The following is a 7,320-nucleotide window of genomic DNA, read 5'->3' on the forward strand; positions in this document are numbered from 1 at the left end:
AAGAATCAAATTAAACTAAATTCGAACATCCCGATTCTGAATTGCATTACAGCGAAACTTATTTTATGCATGCAAAGAGAGAGGAATAATTTGAGTTCACATTTTGTCCTGATAATCAACAGGAATTATGTCCGGTAGTTAAAAACAGAAATTAATATGTAAAACTTTGTTAAGCGAACTGATTTTTATGAGCGAGGGGTCCGTGGAGATCTCTTCAACAACTACGCTAGATGAACAGAAAGAAATGAACACGTTATTCAAATAAATAACAATAAAAGGAACAGCTGTAACTGCCTTAAGAAAAACGTAGTGATAAGGAAAATTGTTTTAAACGTAGATCGAAACATCGCAGATCACTCTCAAAATAAACCCTGAAACACAGTTCTGAATTCAGAATTCACTAATTTAACTCTTTGAATCAAATTATGTGTCTGAAGTAACTGATTCATTGGTTAACAAAGATGTGTTCATGTAAAGTTTCTCGGTCTTATATAAAAGAACCCACAATAGCATTCATTTTCTTACATATTTTTTACAGGTAAAAATTTGTGCATATTATTTGGATATCCTTCATTCGATTTGCCATAATCAAATAACAGTTCGGCCTGCTTTTCTAGAAGCTTTTGTGCACCGCTAGGAAGGGCAACATTCCTGAAAACAAAGAATCAACTTAATCACCAAACAAGTGAACAAATACAGAAAAACAATCTTTAGATCAGCAATCACAGACGCAGATGGAAACATAGGAAGGTAGAAGAAGTGACGGGAAAGGAAAACGTAATTCTGATATTCACAACCGTAGAATATATAATCATGTGCTGTAACACTGAAGGGCTGGAAAGTTTTTTAAAACTCGCAGATATTACTATGAAAATGTATTTCCTGAAAAATAATCAGAGGTCGCCAACTGGTGGACCTAAAATTTTTGCCAAATCTCTTTAGAAGAGATTTTACCTATTTTTATCTATTCCTGAAATTTAAAGTTTGGTCGATTTAAAAATGTGGAATCTATAACTTTACACAAGAAATAACTGTCGCAAATAAGCGATGAAGGGAAAAATTCATTTACGCAAAACCCTCTAAAATTATTTTATTAAATGCAACAAACAAAATAAACAAATCACTTCAGAACATTATAATATTATAATCAAAAGAACTTAAATACTTACATGCATAAATTACATTAGGATGTCTGTATAAATTTACATAAACTTATATGAATTTAAAAGGTTGAGTGATCTTCTAAGTTTATTCATGAAACGTTTTCAAGCGGTTACTTCGAGTCACTTCTCTTGTTAAGTATTATAAGAGACATCATTTTGGGAGAGATCAGTTTTTTAACGAAACATAAAGCAACATATAATAATACAGCTATATGTTTTGATATATGTCCAATGTTATAATACATATCTACCGTTTAAAACGTGCAGTGTTTTAAATAAAAAATATTAATAATGCGTACCAACATTATCTGGAAGAAGTTGGAAACCGTCATGGTGAAAATTGTTATAACTGCAATTAAAACATGATTGCTTACAATAAAATTTTACTTTATTATGAATTTGATGAAAAATTGTAATAATTCATAACTAACATTATGTTTTCAGTTTCAAAACCCCGCAATACTGTTACGTAAGATACAAATATAAGAAACTTTTGTGTGCGGTTCCACACAAATCGCAGTCTTTGAGCTGTTCCGAGGTGTAAGACGGCACGCTCTGATATTGCAGAAGAAATAAAGTGTTCAGTAAGTGACATTACAAGAAACATAGCTTCACAACATGTGTCAGGGAATTTTAAGCCATCTGCACTGTGTCTACCAACAAGCCTTTGGAAGTCAAAAGGCCGATTAACCAACCATACTATAGCTCCTCTGATATCACCTTCAACTATCAAGAATTATAAAGACGGAAAATCCAACCGAAAAATTTAGAGGGCTTGATTAATTCAGTCTGCAATCTGTTTCAGACAGAGTAAGACAATAGAGTGCTCTTAAACTCTTGACTAGAAGACTCTTCTCGCTAGCAAGATCATCACATAAAGGAAAAATACTTAGCTTACCCAAGCGTTTAATATTAATGCAAATTGTCGTTATGTATTGTTAATAGAGCTTAGCATAGATTTATGATAATGTATCTATATGCAGTAAGTAATACGAAACCTAACCAAACGCAAACAGTCAGTTACTAACCCTTACATGGAGTCACTCCACCAGTGCACCGTCGGCATCTCACTGCCAATACCCGCATTACGTCGTTGATAAATTTTCTGACAGTATGACAAAATGCACACGGAAGTAAATTTTTATATAAGTTAGAGCAGTAATGAAAAAATAAATGTTTAATGATCGAAATTAGCTTTCTTGTTTTTCAAAATATTTTTCATGAAGATCAATACACTTTTGCATTTGAACCGATTTTCGAAGCACTTTTTCCACTTCGATTGAGGTAACTCCAGAACATGCGTTTTGAATGCATCAACCGCTTCTTCGGGTGTCACAAATCACTGACCATGTAATTTATTTTTGATGTGCTAGAACAAAAAACATCATTTGGTACCACATCAGAGCTGTACAGTGAATCCATCAAATCTATGTTTTGGCCTGTCAAAAAGTCCTCTGTGTGACAGCTTGCATTGTCATGATGAAGAATGATTCGTCTCTTTTGCTTTTTCGAATTTCTCCTATGACTTTCTGGCAAACAAATGATCGTATACTATTCAAAATTGATCGTCCTGGGTTGTCCTAAGGCCACTGTCGCCACGAGTCTGGTAATGCCGAAGAAACAGGCAACCATTTGCTTCGATGTGCTTCTTCTGCGAACGACTTTTGTCAGATTTGGCTTCCTTTGGAAGAGTCATACAGTCGACTGCTGTTTTGTTTCGGGTTCATGCGCATGTATCCATGATTCGTCACTTGTGTAGATGTTACACACAACCTTTGATGCACCTTGAACGTAAACTGGTGTGAAAAACTTAAGCAACAATGTAAAAATTTAGCAGATAGCCATGAAATTGCAGAAAAGGAGGTCTGGAGATCAGTACAATGAACACGTAAGTCAGTAGAATCGTCATGCGTATGCAAATATCAGGAATGAAACGTCAGAGGCGACGTGAGCGTACACAAAATGCGTGATGTCGGCGCGCGCAGCTCAACAGTAGAATAAAAGGAAGGACGGAGACGCAATTCAACATATTCGCTGCAAGTGCCAGTGAGTCAGTTCATGAAATATGGCTAGAAGAAATCACCTGGACGACTTCCCACATGGAAGAATGATTGGAAGACTAGAGGAGGGGCGTACTGTCACCAGTGTAGCTGCAGAGTTCGGAATCAACAAAAGAGTCGTTTCGCGAGCTTGGAAAGCGTTCCAAACCACAGGTACAGCTGTTAGTAAGGTTGGTGGTGGCCGTTCGAGGACGACAACTGCAGGGGATGACCGATATATCGTCCTGCAGGTGAAAAGAGACCGACAGCAGTCAGCGAGCGCTATTGCTCAGCAACTCTGTACAGCAACGGGGCGACAAGTATCGCGGTTTACTGTGGCCAATCGCCTTCACAAAGAGGCCTATTCGCCCGTCGTCCTGAACGCTGCCTCCCGTTGAAAGTTGGCCACCGATGCCACCGTTTACAGTGGTGCAGAGAGCACAAAAACGGGACAACTGATCAATGGAGTCGTATCCTCTTTACGGATGAGAGTCGGTTCAGTACCAGAAGCGATTCTCAACGAGTTTTAATTTGAAGAGAGGTCGGAACCCGGTTTTATCCCAGTAACATCAATGAAAGACACCGTAACGGTGATCCTGGAGTTCTAGTCTGGGGAGGCATTATGCTGAACTGGCGAACTCAGCTCCACGTTTTCGACAGACGGTCTGTACCCGGGGATCGCTATTGTGAGGAGGTACTCCTTCCCCATATGCGTCTGTTCCGACAGCCACGTCGGACTCTTGCTGTTGAGAAACTACTGGAAAGTGAAGATATCACTCGAATGGATTGGCCAGCGTACTCCCCAGATTTAAATCCCATCGAACATGTATGGGATGCTTTGGGGAGACGCATTGCAGCATTGCACGCTTACATCCTCCGGAGAACACCCAACAACTCAAACAGATGCTGATTGAGGAATGGGCACTCTACCGCAAGAAATGTTGCACTAGCTGGTTTTGAGTATGCGGAGACGGTGCGAAGCAACCATTGCAGTGAGGGGAGGGCATATCCCATATTAAGGAACATCTGCTTGTTGTTCTTCCTCTTGGATAGACAATCATGAGTCACGATGCGTTCAATAAAGCTTGTTTTTGTTTGATTCCGTACCATATGCATTGTATTCCTTTTTCAGCTCCGATGCTTTCGTCATCCTTTACGTACATAATACTCTCCTTCATTTCTGCATTTCATGTCTCTCATTCGATTTCTCGTGGAGTTATGGCAAAAAGCCCTGCTGTTGCTTAAGGTTTGCACACCAGTGTATTTTTACGATATTTCCTTGCACCAAATGTCTGCTGAAGAAGCTGAGGCACCGCAGGCGCATTTGACGTTTTGATGGTAGAACCTGCTGAGTTATTCGGGACAGTAGCAATTGCATTTCTGACTTGTTAAGACCCGCGGCTGTGCCGTATCTTCGAGGCTTTTGGGACACAACCTTTCAGTAAGATAATTTATAAACGCATGTTACTCATACTATCCTGAGCTTTCTCGATACAGAATGTATTCGGTTGATGCCCTGGCCAGCCTGTTTTCCAGATCTCTTACCTATTGAAAACATCTGATCATAGGTTGCCGAGAGACTGGCACGCTGCTACTCGTCACCTCTACGGTTGGTGAACTGTGACATAGAAATGGAGCAGCATTAAATAAAGTATCCGTATTTGTCATCTAAGCTCAGTTCCACTTGATGTTCAGCCAGATTACAGACTTTCTCGCAGCCCGCGATAACAGTTCTGTACACTGAATTCTACACGCAGCGTACCCTCAAACCACCTGCTTACTTAATCATGTCTTCATCCCGTTATAGTGTATGTGTGCAATAATTAAGATTCTGATACTTGCTTTCCTATCTGTTGTAAAAATGTTAATAACCAGCAGTAAATTTTACGCAATTATGGAATTTGTTAAATTTTCTTATAAAAAATTGTAACTATGCAGCTTTGCTGGTAGCTTTTCTCATCACAACTTTTAGTTCAAGATTTCTTAGAATTTTCAATGTTTTCTAAGTTCATTTGAGGTTGTCATGTCAGAATTTTACGTCTTTTGCTATCAGTGTTAAAGTTCCTGTAGCTCATTTAAGATTTTGTAATATAATATCGCGGTTAGTTTTTTTCCTTGTGTTATTGCCCTCTCAACTGCAATGCATTCTAAAATGAATTTTCATAACGTCTCTCACTGAAGTCCTAAATTTCAATTCTGTAATTCAAAATATTTTTATGCTTCTTCTAAATGAAATTTAATTTTTAAAAGCCCGTTTTGAGCATATTTTGAGACTGCTGTCTATCCACTGAATTTTAGCGTGTAGCAAGGAAATCGATTTAGTTATCCCTTCGACCCATTTTCACAAAACTCAATTTTGCTATCCTTATTTTTGAACGACATTTTTTTCCTATAATGACATTTAAAAGCTTTTATACTTTGGTCTAAGAGATGAATGATAGAAACTGCATTTACAGGAAGACTCACTAATTTAATAGCTTTCGGAACGAGATCAGAGATGTGTGCTGCACATTTATCTAAAAGTAGCCGGTTTTTCTGTTTCCTATCCCATTTCAAAAGAAAATCGGTAAACATACTGCTTGTCATCCATCTGCTACTGTTGTCATGGTACATTATACATAAATTCGTGACTTTTTTCAAGTTTCGAGGAGGTTTCCTGTTTTTTAGAAAACAAACGTTATCTTCTGAATTGTTGCATCTGCATTGCATGTGAATAACGTAATAATTCATATTAAAGTAATACTTTAAGTTCTTTAAAATAACTAAATATTAATGTTTGAAAGGTTGTAGAAAATTCCCTTGCAGCACTTTAGAAAATTCCACAACTTTTATAGCCAAATGAGCTCAAATTTTAGGTTGATAGCTTAAAACTATTCTAGAAGAATATTTTCAGTGTCTCTCTACCTCTATCCTTATGCTCTTCCTAAAGCCATTTGCATTTTTTATTAGTTCTTTATCAATTAAAGTTCTTTGTTAAAGCAAAGTGCACAGTGCTATTCGGGAAAATTCCAGCTTAAATGAAACTTCCTTTTGGCTGAACTTATCGAGACCATCATAATTTTTTAACAACTTAATCTTTTCTTAAAGCCTTAAATCCTTTCGCTCAGGAATTTTCGACATGTTATGAAATTGCGCATCTAGAAAATTAAAACATATTTCTTCTAGTGATGTTTTCAAAATTCCTTAAAATTCTAGACAGCAAAAAGATCGCTCTTTGCCTGTAAAATCGATCTTTCACCTCATGGTATTACAGACATCACCAATGCTTTCTTTGCTTCTTTTTTGTCCTTGTACAATATCAGTTTTTGAACGGATAAGTGACAAATCCCTTCAGAGACTGTACCATAATTCATAATCCAATGGAGCATTTCATTAAATTTTTCAAGAATTCGCTCAGAACTTAGTGTTATCCTAACAGGAAATGCCTTTAGGGGGCTACTTTTCTTAACATTTAACTAAAGCAAAATCTGCCACTCTCAGCTCCAGTCCAGAAAAAGAGTTTGTCAAACCTTATCTAGTACTGACCGCAGGAGATTAGAACCAGTATCCCCTGGAAGTCTGCCCAACGGTATACTGGTTAGTGACTCTGACTGCAGCCCGGGTTCGAATCCCGGAGAATGCATGGGTTTTTGTAAATGTATAGTATCTATATGGCATGGGGGTATAGTATCTAAATATGAGGTGAGCCGAAAGTCGTTTTGAGAGGTTGATGGAAAGAGGATTGAGAGACCCTCGGATCCGCCCCCACGCCCGTAGATGCTCTTTCAAAATAGGAGCGAAACTGAATAAAGTCGTACTGTCACCTGCATGATTCCCAAGGCTCTTGCCAACAACAGGCGCAATTTTGCCTCCTTGCTACGATGAATTTCCTCGGCTTGCTCTTATATCAGACAAGCAAGATTCGACGCAAAAACAACATGCCCAGGCAGAATGGGATGTTAGTAGAACTACACTGCCAACATTTTGGCTAAATACGTTTTACTGAAGAACTGCATAACTGAAAGATATATAAACCACTGTCTTCAAAAGATTAATACTAAACAGCTTTACTACCAACACCAAATACTAAACAGCAGCCAGAAGGATGTTCTAGTGCTGAACATTCAATCTTTGGTTAA

Source organism: Stegodyphus dumicola, chromosome 7, assembly GCF_044657685.1.
Source record: "Stegodyphus dumicola isolate Sdum_Otavi_A_Nest chromosome 7, ASM4465768v1".
NCBI lineage: Eukaryota > Metazoa > Arthropoda > Arachnida > Araneae > Eresidae > Stegodyphus > Stegodyphus dumicola.